The sequence below is a fragment of the Amia ocellicauda genome (assembly GCF_036373705.1).
Source record: "Amia ocellicauda isolate fAmiCal2 chromosome 11 unlocalized genomic scaffold, fAmiCal2.hap1 SUPER_11_unloc_2, whole genome shotgun sequence".
Classification (NCBI taxonomy): domain Eukaryota; kingdom Metazoa; phylum Chordata; class Actinopteri; order Amiiformes; family Amiidae; genus Amia; species Amia ocellicauda.
Window position 1 is genome coordinate 334,356 of NW_027102660.1, and position 17,128 is coordinate 351,483.

Consider the following 17,128-nt stretch of genomic DNA (forward strand, 5'->3'; position numbering starts at 1 on the left):
CGCGTTTCCTGGTTAGGAACTGTGGATTGGGGCATGTTCAGACAGGCCATCGCCTGTAGGAAAGCATTCCAGCCTACAGGTCGGCGACTATCGGGTACCTTATTAGTGCTAGTGACACTCTTCAACAAATCAAACGTGTGAACCTTTGATCAGTTGTCCTTTAAAAACAAATTCACCCTGTTCATTCCAAGCCGTTACCCGCGGTTTCTGAACCATTTTGTGCAGGATATATTGTGCATGTCTTTTGCTTCTGGCCGGCATGTTTCTCAAAACATCCGTTACAACATCTCCCTCTGAACTCTCAACAGGTTCGGTCACCGCAACATCTTTATCAACCGTACCCCCCGCATCAGCCCCAGAACCATTTTCTTGAGAGGCCATGGTTAAAGTTAAAATGTTTTGATCTTTTTCACCCTGTCTAACCAGACGGAGGTAGCGCTGTAACGTGTTGGTATACAACTGGGCTTTGGAATACTGATTTAAATCGGCCCTGGCCTGTATAGCATTCATTTCAGAGTCCAGGTTGTTTTCGGCCGTTTGTCTAATGGGCTCTGGCCCGACAACATTTTTTCTCAGTTTCTCAAGCTGCTCCTGAGGGATCAAAAACATTTTCTGAGCATATTCCATTATTAACCCACTCTGGAAGCTAGAAGACTGGTTAGGAAAGGCACGGCTATGCTCAACAGCGGTCCTATAAAACCCCCGGTTTGATTAATCTTCTTTCTTTTTCTTTTAATAGAATACTTCTTATTAGTGATGATCTTGATAACCGCTTTTTGTTTTTTGAGTTTAGAATGTTGAGAAGGGGTTAGGGGTATATTACCGCGTAAGATGTTAAAAGCTATTTCACACAGGGTCTCGATCAAATCCGAGGGGGCCCCTGCCAGCACAGCTTTCCTATGGCGCGGGCTCCCCTCAAATAACATTTGCAAAAGTGGCAGATTTCTTTTAATCCGAACAGACATTCTTATTTATTTCCTTTTCTTTAGCACATACACTGCCGGCCAATCGGGCGGGCACAAACCTGTTCTGAGGCGAAAGTCTTCTGGGGTTTGTGCTTTTAAGTCTGCAATCAAGTACCCGTAGGGTTTTTTGGTGGCATCCTCAAATGCCTCCAAAAAGAACTTGGTCTGGTTAGGGTACATTTGACGAGCCAAGACGGTGACTTGTAGTTTATCTCTGGGGTTTTTAAAAAGAATTATATAATTGGCATTTAAATTAATAGTGCGGCTTTTTTTACCTTGAAAAAATAGATTTTGAACTAAATAAAGAATACTTAAATTCCTATGATGAGTGTACTTTGTGAAAGCTTTTTCCACTTCACTGTTGTCACCGGCCTGCTCCATCAGGTCATCAAGGATCACTAGATTAGTTTGACCGGGCGGGAACAAGTCATCGTCACACAACGAGGCGGGGAGACCTTGCACAAATTTCAGATTATTTTTTTTCGAAGCCAAATCATCGTAGAGAGGTTGCCAGCAAGAGTAACACCACACTATGTTGTCAAGAGCTTGGGACACGGTTGCGTCCACATCTTCTATGATGTTCTTTATAAGATAGCTCTTCCCCGAATTGGAGGGACCGGCTATAATACAGGAGAAAGGGTGTTGAAGTCTGTTATCAAAACCACCGCTAATATCCATAAGGCAGAGTGGTATAATCAGTCTTCAACACTCTTTTATTGTACACCACCCTGAACCGTTTGTTTAGTGATCTATTTTCCAACGTGTACCCCTTTTTATTGCGATAGATCTGATTTCCGGCTGTAATAATCTCACGAGGAGGCGCGTCTTTCTCGGTTACAAAACTTTCTACCAGGGTCTTCAGAGACTTGATGTTAATGAGCTTGTTGTTACAATGGTTCAGAGTGAAACCCTTAACTTTCATACAGGTCTTACCCGCAGCCGTTCTGTATGCGTCTTAGGACCCCCTGAAACAAACTCCACTATGTGGTCCTGAGGATCTAGTTCGCTCGTTAACTCCCCAAGGTAGTCCCCGAGGGGAGGGACCCAATCCCCTGGCCTGGTGACAAAGATTACAGAGTCAGTATCATGATAGAGCGTGCGTTCCTGCAACTGATCCATTAAGTTGTACAGTTCAAGCCGGGCGTAAGCCGTGGTAAAAACCGCTATGAAAACATTAACGTTCCCCTGTTTGGTGGGGAAATCTTTAGGGGCCCTCCACTGGACCTGTGCCACGTGGTCATTTAAGAATTGAAAGTGTGATACTGCATGTTGTTTGGAAAACATAAATTCTATAAACTGTTCAGGGGTTTTAATCAAGGTTGTGTTTAGACGGTAATTTCTTTCCCCAAACTTACCCCACAGACTGTTTAAAATCAGTTTGGACATTTGTCTCTTGGCGGGGTTTACAGTTATGTTCCTGCAACTTGGTGATGTCTGAAAAGGCAACCATCTGTTGAGAGTTTAAGCCGGCCCTCTGATGAAGCATTAAAGCCTCTTGCAGAGCTTGGGGTTCAGGCATGTCGGGGGTGAGTAGTTTTATTAAACTGTAAGCAAAACAGAGCTTATTGTCCCCACTGGAACTCACCACTAATTGCCTGAGCTTGGTCCTAATTATGTCGTTCTTCAAGCATTTCGACAGTCTTCTAAGCGCCCCACCCTCAGGGTTACGAACCACATTCATTACCAGAGACAGACTTTCATCAGCTAAGATGGCTGCGTTTCTTTGCAATAACGCTTCGATTTTAGCCAGACATCTAAATTATCTCCACTCAGCATTACAGATAGGTTGCTAAACAAATCATCCCCTCTGAGTTCTAACTGTACAACATCTCGAGGTCTGACCCTTTCAGCAACCTGTTCAAGCATTTTCTGCAAGGCCTCGTGTATGTTGACAAATATTTCTGCATAATTGTCACAATTTAAAAGTTCTGCAAAATTAAAACGCTGAATCATTTCAAAATTGTTATAGGCCGGTCTATCTATAATCACGGGATCACTGGTACTCTTGGACACATCATCATTTTGAACAAAGCCTTCACCCCCTACATTCTCACAGAGCATGTCCTCCACAGCCTTATCAGTCTCAGAACCCTCCACATTCCGAACACCCCCACTGCTGACATCTACAAAACCCCCTTTTTGAGGAGGCTCATTGAAAGCCTGTAAAAGTCCTTCAAAGATATCCAACCGGTTAATGTCAAGACCCTCCTCTATAGTGATGGCTGCTTCTGCCGCCATCCTGTGTTCTAATTGTTTCAAATCATTTATAATAGGGGCAGAATTTGGTCGGGGTAGCTCCTCCAAAGACTCCACCATTTCAAACAAATCGGGGTGAACTAGGGGGTGAACCTCTATAAGCGCTACCGGTGGGAGGTGGTTATTTAGATCATTGACCATCTGTAACAGGTCGGGGTTCACCGGTAAGTCTGTTAATTCACATTCTATCGGTGGTAATTGGGGGTTATTTAAATCATTTATCATTTGTAATAGTTCCAGGTTCATTGGGACATCAGAGGAGTTCACAACAGGGCCGGGGATGTTCTCTCGGGAAGGTCTTTTTGGGGCCCTAGCTTGTTCATAATCCTTTAGTTTGTGAGTTCTTTTACCAAGTCAGGACATTTTTTAATTTATTTTTTATTTTTCCAACAACCCACAATAGTAAGGCGTTTTGTGTCTATTAAAACATTAAATACGGTACAATTCGTTAGTAAGGGTATTAATAAGGGTGTTTTGGCTCTCTATCACCAGGTTTTGCCCCACTAACACAAGTCTTTGATTTTGTAACAAAGTATGTAGCAACTCATGCCGACCTTCAGGAAGTAGCTCCGGGGGCTGGTGGCCTGGCTCAGCTTCAAAGGATGGTCGCTCCGGTAAATCTCGGTCGAAGGAGGCAAGGAGCGAGTGTATACTCATGGACGGAGACCAAGAAGGCCTTTGCGGTGACACCCTGGCCAAGCGCGGGGTTACTGTTCCGCGTTTCGGTAGCCAAGAAACGGGTCTGGGGGGACGATGTTGAAACTAGGCCGTCGTTGGGTGGTGTGTCAGCCCTGACTGACGGCGACCCCTGAGGTTGTTGGATGCCTGTATTTGTTCCGCCCGACAATGCGGCGGGCTGAATCTGGGGTGTTGAATTACCCCCAGAAGGCTGTGGCCTGAGTAGATGTTGGGGGGTCTCCAAGACCACCGTGGGGGATCCTCTCGGTGATCTCACCGGGAAAGATGTTTGATCCCACTTAGACGGGGTAATTGTCCTCAATAGCTCATTCACAGAATGACTATCCCAAGAGTCTTGGGAAGAATAAAAATATACATTACATTTACATCTTTAAACGGCGACAGAAATCAAACTTAAAACAACATGTCCAGGACATTCAAAACCTTTAGCTTTTTTAGACCTTTGAAAATAGCCTTAGACATTCACTACAACGCCTTATTATTTACAGACAATATATTTATTAGGACTTGATAATAAATTTAAAACAGAGAAGCCGCTGTAAATAAACTGTTTCTTAAATGTTTCTTTAAAAACTGTAATATTGTTAATAAAACACACACACACACAACAACATTTCATTTTTAAACGAACCTTCCAAGTGTAAACGCTTCCTGATCCCGGGACTTCCTGTTTCACAAACGTTTTCACGATCTGTTTAAATATTAAATACAATGAACACCTTCAAGCCTTTTCCTACAACCACTTTAAAACAGAAGTATAATAGCGGGAGATAAGCCAAACAACTTACTAAACCCTTTCGGACGGCTTTACTTCCTAACCAGACGGTACGGCAATCGGTCATTTCTAAACACGTTCCCCAGAAACAAGCATAGACCTGTCCGGACTTCTAAAGATCTTTCCCAGAACCCCCCGCCCTACAGGAAACGGTCACCCATCGCTTAAATATTAGCCCTCAACGGGCAAACAAAGCCCTTTTAAAAACATTAAAGTTTGAAAGATCTTACTTACCTCCACAGAATAATCGTTTCTTATGTTTTTCGGCTGGTTTAGCTTTTTGCACCGCTGTGAAGGTAAGAGACATGTTTAACCTTTAACCACACCGCTTTATAAAAAGCTTTAACCTCTTACAGGCTGCAGATATATACTCACAGCTATCAGATACCGGGGCTGACGGCCTTTCAGATTCTTGAAAGGTTACGGTTCTCGAAGGTAAAACGAAACAAGCCCTCGATGTGGAAGGCCTTTCGTTGTCTCGAACCACGTTTCTTAATACTGTTAGACAGGATAATTTTTTAAAATTAACAAAACTGGACTCAAACATCTTACAGAAACGTTATACAAACAAACAGGGGTTTAGTTCTTACCCGGTCGGCAGACAGCCTGTCTAGGGACAACCACTTCTCTTGGTCGATCCTCGGAGACATTAATCACAGGCCTTTCGATAGTTTCTGTGTAATTAAAGAGACCGGCATTAATATATATTAAAACGTTTTCATAACTCTAATGAGCCGCTTCAAAACCACACACACCCATGCATAAGAACCCATGAGCGCAAACACAAAAATCTTACCGTCGTTGTTCCAGATGATCTCCTCAGCGTTGGGAATTAACTCCTGTTGACTGGCTGAAAAATAATTTTACAGAACTTAAAACAGATGTTATAGCCTTATTTACAATACATGCACACAACACGCTCTGAGTCAATGAAAAGAATCTGAAGACTTGCCTAAAAACTCGTTTAAATCGAATCGCTGATGTTGTTTCCGGACATTGTTGATCTTTAGTCTTAAATCGAAAGGTCAGCATGAGTCTGTCGAGCTGAAGACCAGACCTTCATACTTATACTGATGGCCACATGCCGGATCTGCTTGTAAGGCATTGTTCTGGTCTGGCCTTTGTGCCGCCCTGTTACCAATTAACATATCAAAACCAACCAATAAGATGACACTGCATCAAATTTCACATAGAAACCAAGATGGAGACGATCTCTCTCCTCTCTACTCTAAACTTTTATTAGAACCTTTTGGTCTCTCAAAAAAACATTTTTAAGCATCAAGACCTATAGTCAACAACCACTAAGAATATTTCAGGCCTTTATAAGCGCTAAAAAACAACCTGAGCCTAGAAAATAAGCATAAAGATCAAAAATAACTAGCGCTTTTACAGTGATTTTTTTTTTTTTTTTTATAGCGATGCTTTGTTTGGTATTAAACAAGTCACAAACTACTCAGAACAGCGTTTATCCCCGCAAAAGAGATATTTGGGTATATTTTACAAAGCTTATAAATTATATACGTTAAAAGTATTCTGAATGTTTTGATACCACACGCCATACCTACTGTTGTCTTCTACACCTTACGGTAGCAACAAATCTAACTACTGCTTTACTTTAACAATAATAATGACGGCGACCACGATGACAACAAGAACAACAACAAGAACAACAACAACAACATCATCAGATTTTAATTAAAAGTGGCTACACCAGTGTTTACAATTTCAACCTGTCTACAGACGGACGCTCTGAGTGCACCGATTTCGGGCACTCCAATGAAGAAAAGCCACCCACCGCCTCCGGGGAACCACGAGGGCAAGCAGGACGAAAAGGGCCGGCCCACAGCAGGCTATTTCCGCCCGGTTTCGAACCGGGGACCTTTCGCGCGTTAGGCGAACGTGATAACCGCTACACTACGGAAACTGACAACGTGGCGTCTTGCTTCAAACGGTTATCGTTGAAGCCTGCTGGTAAAACGGGCTCAGGAATTTCAGGTCGGCTAGACTGTGAGATGGCGTCTGAAGTGCCGCGAAAGGATGCCATTTTCACAGACCTGTTTGGCATTGCTAAAGGGCACATCAGGACACTTCGGAAACTCTTTCAAAGGCAGGACGCCCTGCGCTCTGACAGTGCCTGCACTTAGCCCAACAAGGTGATGCTGAATGGCTTGTTCAAACGGCTGGTGGTCTTCCGTCACCACCAGACTATCAGAGCTATACTGCGCCTTCAACTACATAAGAGTAACAGCAATGTCGCCGATCCTGCTACGGTCGTATTGTAACAGTAACAAGATGTATCGATTTTAAAAGTGTCAGTTCCAGCGCCTCGCAAAGCTACCCTTCTGCGATCGATTGTTCTCAAGGTCAGGATTTCTTGCCACTCCGAGGAAGAGAAAACGACGGCCGGCCTTGGGGCAGGGAGATGAGGACGGGTAACACGGTACTGGCACGCGTGCACCGCGGGTTGTTTCCGCCCGGTTTCGAACCGGGGACCTTTCGCGTGTGAGGCGAACGTGATAGCCACTACACTACGGAAACCAACCCGTCCTGGCGTTTCGAATGGCTTCCATCGAAGCAGGCTGGTAAAACACGCACAGGCGTTTCCCGTGGGCCAGCCTGTGAGATAATGGTTTCTATTTTCACTGACCTATTTTGCATTGCTCAAAGGCACATCAGGACACTTTGGAAACTCTTTCAAAGGAAGAACGCCCTGAGCTATGACAAGACTTACACTTACCCCAACAAGGTGATGCTCAATGGCTTGTTCAAACAGCTGCTGCTCGTCTTGTGCCACCATCAGACAATCACAGAGCTATTGTGCCTTCTACACCTTACGGTAGCAACAAATCTATCTACTGCTTTACTTTAACAATAATAATGACAGCGACCACGACGACAACAAGAACAACAAGAACAACAGCAAGAACAGCATCATCATCATCATCATCATCAGATTTTAATTAAAAGTGGCTACACCCGCGTTTACAATTTCAACCTGTCGACGGACGGACGCTCTCAGTGCACCGATTTCGGGACACTTAGGAAACTCTTTCAAAGGCAGGTCGCCCTGCGCTCTGACGGTGCCTGCACTTAGCCCAACAAGGTGATGCTGAATGGCTTGTTCAAACGGCTGGTGGTCTTCCGTCACCACCAGACTATCAGAGCTATACTGCGCCTTCAACTACATAAGAGTAGATAGTAGGGTTTTTTGGGCGCGGCCTATTTTGTTATGATGTATGCCCTAAGCTTATTAATATTCCTACGTCGTAATTGGGGGGCGTGATTTTAGGTAGAGTTATTTCCTTAATTATTCCTACGTCATATCCGTCAGAAAGTGTACACCCATAAAACCCTGAACAACAAGGCCACCCATAAATACCCCCACCCCTCTGAAGGTAATGCCCCGAAACTCTCCTCTCTATTTAAGAACCCGCGCTGCTTTTAGGCAATACCTCTTTAATTCTCAGCATCAGAAACATCCCGCTTCTTCAACATGTCCAGCGACATCAACATGAAACCCCGCAAGAAACAATCCCGGGCAAGGGTTCCTGTACTCACCAATTTAAAGATTGAACGCTCCTGGGTGTTGTTCTGGGGGGCTCGACGGGGTTACCGCTTTAAAAGGGATCCCAGCTATGTTGGAGTGGAGCTTTTTGCTTTGGGAGAGAAGGAGGGTACGTTGGAATCTTTTGAGACGGTAATTGAATACTCTTATGAGGACTGGTTGAAGGTGATGGCCTGGAGAGATCTGGGGCTTGTGGATAAGACTCTAGAAGGCTTGCAAGAGGGTCCAAGAGAATGCAAAATGGAGTCTCCGACTCAGGGTTTTGAAAGGTGGTGAATGGGAAAGCTTGCAGAACTATGGTAGAGTGGTGAAGAGTCTATCTCTAACTACAGATCGTAAGGTTTTGTTTAGCAGTACCCTGATTACAAACCCTATTGAAGGGGGTGTGGAGGATCCAGAAAAACAGGTTACTGAAATTATGTTTGACGCCGTCTGACGGCTCAGGGGCTACTCTCTTCTAAGAGGGCGGTGTGTCGTGACGTAGTGAAGAGATAGGATAAAAGGCGCAACAATTCATTCATGGTTTAAAATTAAAGAGAATGTCTTACCCGAAAGCTGCGGACGTCGACAGGCTCTACAGGCCTCATCAAACCCGGGATCACCCCTGGTTCTATTCCCCAGATTTTGTATATACTCCGGAACCCTCTGACTGCGGTTACCCTCCAAGACCTCAGACCCCGGTCCCTCAGGACGAAACAACATGCGGTGCGATAGATGTCCAAATGAGTCTCGGGGATCCCCAGCCTCTGGAGCTCATGGAGGGCCTCGATTTTGCCGAACTGTCTACCGTCTGTGCGTCTCAGGAGGGGGTCAGTCCAATGGATGTAGAAACACCCCACAAACCACCAGGCGACCCAATGAGCATCGGACTGTCCCGGGGGCGTGATGAATACGCAGGATTTATGCCCGGGGTATGTGACCAAGTAAGCAGAGTAGTTAAAAGCACCCTGGTGTATATTCTGAGTGCTCTCATCGACCGAGCTCTGAAAGAAGTCTGTCGGGGGTGTGAAGTGAATCACCCCAGTCAGTTGAGACACAGTTGTTTGTTTGAACCAGACCGTTACTATTTCCTGTTCTATTTCAACGTGTTTTACAGAAGACTGAACAAACCGTGGCTGAAACCGGCACTAATCAAGGCGCTGTCTTACTCCCACATACATGTCACTGCGGGACAAGTCCAGAAAATCATAGATGAGATTTTGCTGGAGCTGAAAAAGGAGCCGTTTATAACAGAGAAACTTGGGCAGCTGCTCAATGACCTGGATGAGCTGAGTAGAAAAACCGCTGGCAAGCTAAAAGCTTATTTCTTCCGTAAAGAAGTTAAAGCTGGGGGCAGCGACGAAGAATTCGACATCTACGCCACTGATTCAGACTCTGACCTGAACTAAGGGACTTTGAACATGGGGAATGTTCTGGACTGCTTCTGCAACTGGTTCTGTCATCAACAGCTAACCATGCAGCTAACCTGAGAGCGCTATTACACCATGTGCTTGACAGAAAAGTAGCCATAGCGAGCCTTTTCTCTACAGATTTAACCATCGATGAGGATCAACTTTCAAACCTGGAAAAGTGAATGGCTGCTGTAACAAAGACCGGAGGGTACGAACACTGGGATGAAGCGCTCAAGGGGGCCAAGAATGATATTAGGCCATTTCATCAACATCTGTATGACCTTTTGCTGAGCATGTTTAATACACCTCTGTTTACTTTTAAAATAGGTCATATTGTTGTTTTATTTACATATGTAACTGAGGTGTGTGCCTACAAGATAAAGAAACAGGTATATTTGTTGATATAGATCAAGTAACCAATCATCTGATTTCTTTTTGTCTGGACCGTAGAAAAAATTGTTGTGTATGTTATACTTTTCTCAAATGTGTAAAAAGGGGTATCTGCTCTCCTGAAGTTGAATAAAAAACCTTGTATAAAAACTTTGCGCATAGTGTGGGTCTGTGTGGTTATTTGACAGAATGACTCGGCAAGCTCCCCAAATGCAGGAACTATACTACAACCCAGCCAAGATTGGGGGTTTGGCGGGTAAGAAGGGTTTTCAAAGAGGATTCGCTGAGGCCGGAGTGAAGGTTAATGATGTGGTTGTTTCAGAATGGTTACGGGAACAAGACGCCTATACCTTACATAAACCTCTCAGGATTAACTTTAAAAGAAACCGCGTATATGCAACTGACATAGACTCACAATGGCAAATGGATCTAGTCGATATGTCAAATTTATCAAAACATAATAATGGTCACAAATTGATGTTGATGTGTATCGATGTGTTATCAAAATATGCCTGGGCTCGCATTCTACATAATAAAACAGGTCGGGCGGTGACAAGGGCCTTTGAGGATATATTGTCCCAGGGTCGATGTCCTAAAAAACTGCAGACTGATAAAGGAAAAGAGTTTCTCAACAGAGAATTTCAGAATCTACTGAAGAGACACAAAATATATCATTTCACCACCGGTAATGAGCTTAAGGCATCGGTAGTGGAGAGGTTTAACCGCACCATAAAGACCAAAATCTGGAGATATTTTACAGCGGTCAACACGTTCAAGTATTTTGATAAAGTTCAGGATTTTATCGATGCTTACAACCAAGGGTATCACACCAGTATTAAAATGAAGCCTATAGATGTTGATCAAAGTAATTCTTTTAAGGTCTATATAGAATTATACGGACCGTTTATTAAGAAGGGAAAAACTACTTATAAGTTCAACATCGGTGATGTGGTTCGCGTTTCAAAGCTAAGGAGTACTTTTGCCAAAGGTTATGAACAAACATTTTCTGACGAATATTTTACAGTTACCGAACAGTTGGCTAGAGACCCCCCCGTGTACCGGTTAAAAGACTATGACGGGGAGGATATAGAAGGAACGTTTTACGAAGCCGAGTTACAAAAAATGATTGTGGGTAAAGACAGTGTATACAGAGTTGAAAAGATATTAGCTGAAAAAACCCAGAACCGGAAAAAATATGTGTTGGTGAAATGGCTTGGACGGCCTGAAAAGTTCAATAGTTGGGTCCCGGAACAACAGGTTTGCGATATTCAATCCTTATAACAACGTGCCCGCGGGTGTGATGGGGGCATTACTTTCGGTACTCAAGATGGAATCAGGAGGCTTCTACGTGACTCTACCCAGTAACGCCTCTCTCGATATATACCCTAAAAATGAAATATCCAGTTACACGGTACAATTTGGAAAATCTATAGATCTAAGGGGGTCGTGGGAAGTGGGGTTGGCGGAAATACAGTATCCTTACACTTGGGCTGTTTTACAAGATAAGGATGCCACCTTCGCCATTTTTGATGATGTTAAAATCAATGGACATTCACGATACAAGGAGGTTATTATGACAATGTGGATAAAATATTAGATGAGATTCATAAACAGTTCTCAGAAGGCACCCCCAACATCAAGCTATATTACAACCCTATTAAAAACAGAGTGTACAAGGTGTCAAAACCAGGTATTAGCATTCAAACCAGCGGCCAACTGGGGCGTATATTAGGGTTCTATTCTGACACAGAGAGCAGGTTCTCAGAAGTGGTGGGGCGGCTTTTACACTCTTTATGTGTATACGGATATCATAACCCACCAGAGGGTTGGGGATAGTTATGTCCCCCTTTTGAGAAATGTACTTATTAAAGGTAAAAGCAATGACATGGTCACAATTACTTATGACAAACCACACTACGTAGCAGTCTCAAAGATCCACTTTGACAACATCACGATCGAAGTAAAATCGGATCAGAATATCAACGTACCCTTCCGCTTCGGTAAAGTTAATGTCAAACTACATTTTAGACCCCTGAAACAGTGTGTACATTATTAAAATGGCTACCTCGAGGGGTTATGTAGATCCTAGCGCCTATGTGGATTATTACAAGATGCAAGACGGGAACGGCTTGCCCGGTATTGTAGGAGCCCCCACAATGTATGGCGCCGGTCTAGGAGGACTCTTTCGTGGTCTCTTTAGAATGGCCGTACCCCTGCTTAAGAGAGGCTTTGCTATAGCCAGACCCCACTTGAAATCAGCGGCTAAAAATATTGTTAGTGACGTGTTCACCAATGTTATGAACCGGGCAGCTAGCCATGAGCATCAGGAGGGTTCGGGTCTCATGGTAATGGCGAGGAGGGGGGTAAAAGAAGAATCAGCATGTGTCCACCAGGGGGCGACGAAGATCCGTGGCTAACAAAAAACGAAGAATCTCTCATTCTCCAACATATCGTGGAAACACTCGGAGAAGGAAGCAGCACAAGAAAAAACCTGCAAAAAGAAAGTCTCAAAGAAAGAAAAATAGAGCCTCAGGATACATCTTTTAAACATGTCTTTTGTCCACAGTCTATCGGAAGAATGCGTCAAATCAGAACTGGATCTGTTTACAGTTCCATACACTCAAACGAGTATAGATAAGAGCATATATGTAGAGATTCCCCCTCTTTCTGCAATTTCAGACACGGCCCCTCAAGAGTTTTTTTATAGCTGGCAATGGCGAGGATTATATTGATTTGAATAACACATTTATTTTAATGAACTGTAAAGTGACTGATGAGGATGGCGATGCAATCGAGAAGACGGCCAACGCTGGGGTCTTCAATTACCCGGTGGCCACCATGTTTTCACAGGTGGATGTGACCCTGGGAGATCGGCTCATTAGTCAAAGCAGCAATACTTACCCCTATAGAGCCATGATGGAGTGTATCCTTAATTATAGTGAGGAGACCCTAAGCAAACAGTTCAGCCCCGGCCTTTTCTTCAAAGACATCCCGGAAGCTATGGACGACAAGGATCCAGAGGGACTCAATAAGGGTTTGCAAAAAAGAACGGCCTCTTCAACAGAAGGGAGGACCTTTGAGCTAATGGGGCATATCCATGCAGACATATTTTTCCAAGAAAAACTCATGCTCAACGGGGTAGACATTAAAATTAAAATGATCCGTAGTAAAAGTGCTTTTTGTCTGATGACCCCTGATACTGAAAAATATAAACTGACCATATTATCGGCCTCGCTGTTTGTGAAAAAAGTGTCCGTCTCCCCGGCGGTTAAACTAGGACACGCGCAGGCGTTAATGACGGCAAACGCCGAGTACCCGATCGAAAGAGTCTATATGAAAGTCCACAGAATCCCCGCAGGGACACGGGTGATGGACCAGGAGAATCTGTTTCTAGGACAGCTCCCAAAACAGGTTATTATAGGCCTCGTGGATAATGATGCATTTACCGGGGTTTACAACAAGAACCCCTTTAACTTTAAAGATTATAATGCGGAATTTATAGCGTTGTACGTCGATGGTGTGCAGGTTCCATCCAGACCTTTTCAAGCTGACTTTGAAAACGGCAATGCGGTTCGTGAATATTACAGTCTAGTACTGGCCACGGGTCGCCATCTCAAGGATCAAACTCTACTGATCGATCGCCGGGAATACTGCAGCGGTTACACCTTGTACGGTTTCAACCTGACCCCTGACGAAGAGTGTGGACAACATTTTTCACTGATGAAGACGGGCAATATGCGTTTGGAGATGCGTTTCAAGCAGCCTCTACCACGCACTGTAAATATGGTCGTGTATGCTGTGTTTGACAACATTATTGAGGTGAATCAGAGGAGAAACGTTCTGTATGATTATTATTAAAATGAACACCAGAGAGCTCAACCACATCATGAATGCCCTGGCCGGCTCACGGAAACTGTTTCAAGGAGTCTACGCCTGCGATCAGCTGCCTAAATTTAAGATCAAGAATTTACCTGCAATGTACATAATCAACACATACCCTAAAAACATGCCCGGAGAACATTGGCTGGCTATTTATCTAAGGGAGGACCACCGTGGTGAATTTTTTGATTCCTATGCAAACCCCCCGGATTTCCGACCTTTCCCTCGGAAGATCAATAACTTTCTGCTCAACAACTGTCAAGAAACCATTTACAGCGGTCGTCAAGTACAAAGTCTTCAGACCTTCACTTGTGGTCAACACTGTGTGTTTTTCTTATATCATAGATCTAATGGAAGGTCATACCCCGATATTATGGCCTTGTACAGTGAGGATTTAGGCCAAAATGATAAAAAAGTGGCAGAGTTTGTCAGGACACTGTGGACCCCCCCTTATAACACAATGACTTACGACCCTGGCCAGCCATGTATACAGATGGGGTGTTCTTGTGAGGATTTTAAAAGATGTCATGCGTGTTAAGGTGAAAAAATAATGAAAACAGCCTTTGAATCATTAGTTTTTGTTTTTATTCAATACAATTCTTATACAAAGCAGGGGTTATGTTATAAATAAATGTACAACATTTGAAAAATAAATAAATAAAAAAAAAAATTGTTTGTCGGGTCATTATTTACAGGGGAGACAAATAAAAACATGAGATTAAAAAGCTTCCCAACGATGGATAGATCCTGAGGATGGTCGCTCAGCACGGTCAGAGTAATGAGATATCGGAGTCAGATCAGGCTCCACCTCTTTACACAGACGGATTTTTTGTCGCGTTTCCTGGTTAGGAACTGTGGATTGGGGCATGTTCAGACAGGCCATCGCCTGTAGGAAAGCATTCCAGCCTACAGGTCGGCGACTATCGGGTACCTTATTAGTGCTAGTGACACTCTTCAACAAATCAAACATGTGTGAACCTTTGATCAGTTGTCCTTTAAAAACAAATTCACCCTGTTCATTCCAAGCCGTTACCCGCGGTTTCTGAACCATTTTGTGCAAGATATATTCTGCATGTCTTTTGCTTCTGGCCGGCATGTTTCTCAAAACATCCGTTACAACACCTCCCTCTGAACTCTCAACAGGTTCGGTCACCGCAACATCTTTATCAACCGTACCTCCCGCATCAGCCCCAGAACCATTTTCTTGAGAGGCCATGGTTAAAGTTAAAATGTTTTGATCTTTTTCACCCTGTCTAACCAGACGGAGGTAGCGCTGTAAAGTGTTGGTATACAACTGGGCTTTGGAATACTGATTTAAATCGGCCCTGGCCTGTATAGCTTTCATTTCAGAGTTCAGGTTGTTTTCGGCCGTTTGTCTAATGGGCTCTGGCCCGAAAACATTTTTTCTCAGTTTCTCAAGCTGCTCCTGAGGGATCAAAAACATTTTCTGAGGATATTCCATTATTAACCCACTCTGGAAGCTAGAAGACTGGTTAGGAAAGGCACGGCTATGCTCAACAGCGGTACTATAAAACCCCCGGTTTGATTAATCTTCTTTCTTTTTCTTTTAATAGAATACTTCTTATTAGCGATGATCTTGATAACCGCTTTTTGTTTTTTGAGTTTAGAATGTTGAGAAGGGGTTAGGGGTATATTACCGCGTAAGATGTTAAAAGCTATTTCACACAGGGTCTCGATCAAATCCGAGGGGGCCCCTGCCAGCACAGCTTTCCTATGGCGCGGGCTCCCCTCAAATAACATTTGCAAAAGCGGCAGATTTCTTTTAATCCGAACAGACATTCTTATTTATTTCCTTTTCTTTAGCACATACACTGCCGGCCAATCGGGCGGGCACAAACCTGTTCTGAGGCGAAAGTCTTCTGGGGTTTGTGCTTTTAAGTCCGCAATCAAGTACCCGTAGGGTTTTTTGGTGGCATCCTCAAATGCCTCCAAAAAGAACTTGGTCTGGTTAGGGTACATTTGACGAGCCACGACGGTGACCTGTAGTTTATCTCTGGGGTTTTTAAAAAGAATTATATCATTGGCATTTAAATTAATAGTGCGGCTTTTTTTACCTTGAAAAAATAGATTTTGAACTAAATAAATAATACTTAAATTCCTATGATGAGTGTACTTTGTGAAAGCTTTTTCCACTTCACTGTTGTCACCGGCCTGCTCCATCAGGTCATCAAGGATCACTAGATTAGTTTGACCGGGCGGGAACAAGTCATCGTCACACAACGAGGCGGGGAGACCTTGCACAAATTTCAGATTATTTTTTTTCGAAGCCAAATCATCGTAGAGAGGTTGCCAGCAAGAGTAACACCACACTATGTTGTCAAGAGCTTGGGACACGGTTGCGTCCACATCTTCTATGATGTTCTTTATAAGATAGCTCTTCCCCGAATTGGAGGGACCGGCTATAATACAGGAGAAAGGGTGTTGAAGTCTGTTATCAAAACCACCGCTAATATCCATAAGGCAGAGTGGTATAATCAGTCTTCAACACTCTTTTATTGTACACCACCCTGAACCATTTGTTTAGTGATCTATTTTACAACGTGTACCCCTTTTTATTGCGATAGATCTGATTTCCGGCTGTAATAATCTCACGAGGAGGCGCGTCTTTCTCGGTTAAAAAACTTTCTACCAGGGTCGTCAGAGACTTGATGTTAATGAGCTTGATGTTACAGTGGTTCAGAGTGAAACCCTTAACTTTCATACAGGTCTTACCCGCAGCCGTTCTGTATGCGTAAGTCTTAGGACCCCCTGAAACAAACTCCACTATGTGGTCCTGAGGATCTAGTTCACTCGTTAACTCCCCAAGGTAGTCCCCGAGGGGAGGGACCCAATCCCCTGGCCTGGTGACAAAGATTACAGAGTCAGTATCATGATAGAGCGTGCGTTCCTGCAACTGATCCATTAAGTTGTACAGTTCAAGCCGGGCGTAAGCCGTGGTAAAAACCGCTATGAAAACATTAACGTTCCCCTGTTTGGTGGGGAAATCTTTAGGGGCCCTCCACTGGACCTGTGCCACGTGGTCATTTAAGAATTGAAAGTGTGATACTGCATGTTGTTTGGTAAACATAAATTCTATAAACTGTTTAGGGGTTTTAATCAAGGTTGTGTTTAGACGGTAATTTCTTTCCCCAAACTTACCCCACAGACTGTTTAAAATCAGTTTGGACATTTGTCTCTTGGCGGGGTT

General features: G+C 43.8%; 2 non-coding genes across 2 annotated transcripts; both read right to left on the reverse strand.

Moving 5' to 3' along the window:
• Positions 1–6,546: 6,546 nt before the first annotated feature.
• trnav-aac (transfer RNA valine (anticodon AAC)) lies at positions 6,547–6,619 on the reverse strand. The gene has a single exon. It is a non-coding gene; the product is annotated as a tRNA-Val (tRNA).
• Positions 6,620–7,160: 541 nt separating this feature from the next.
• Positions 7,161–7,233, reverse strand: trnav-cac (transfer RNA valine (anticodon CAC)). Its single transcript has one exon. It is a non-coding gene; the product is annotated as a tRNA-Val (tRNA).
• Between the last annotated feature and the right edge of the window lie 9,895 nt (positions 7,234–17,128).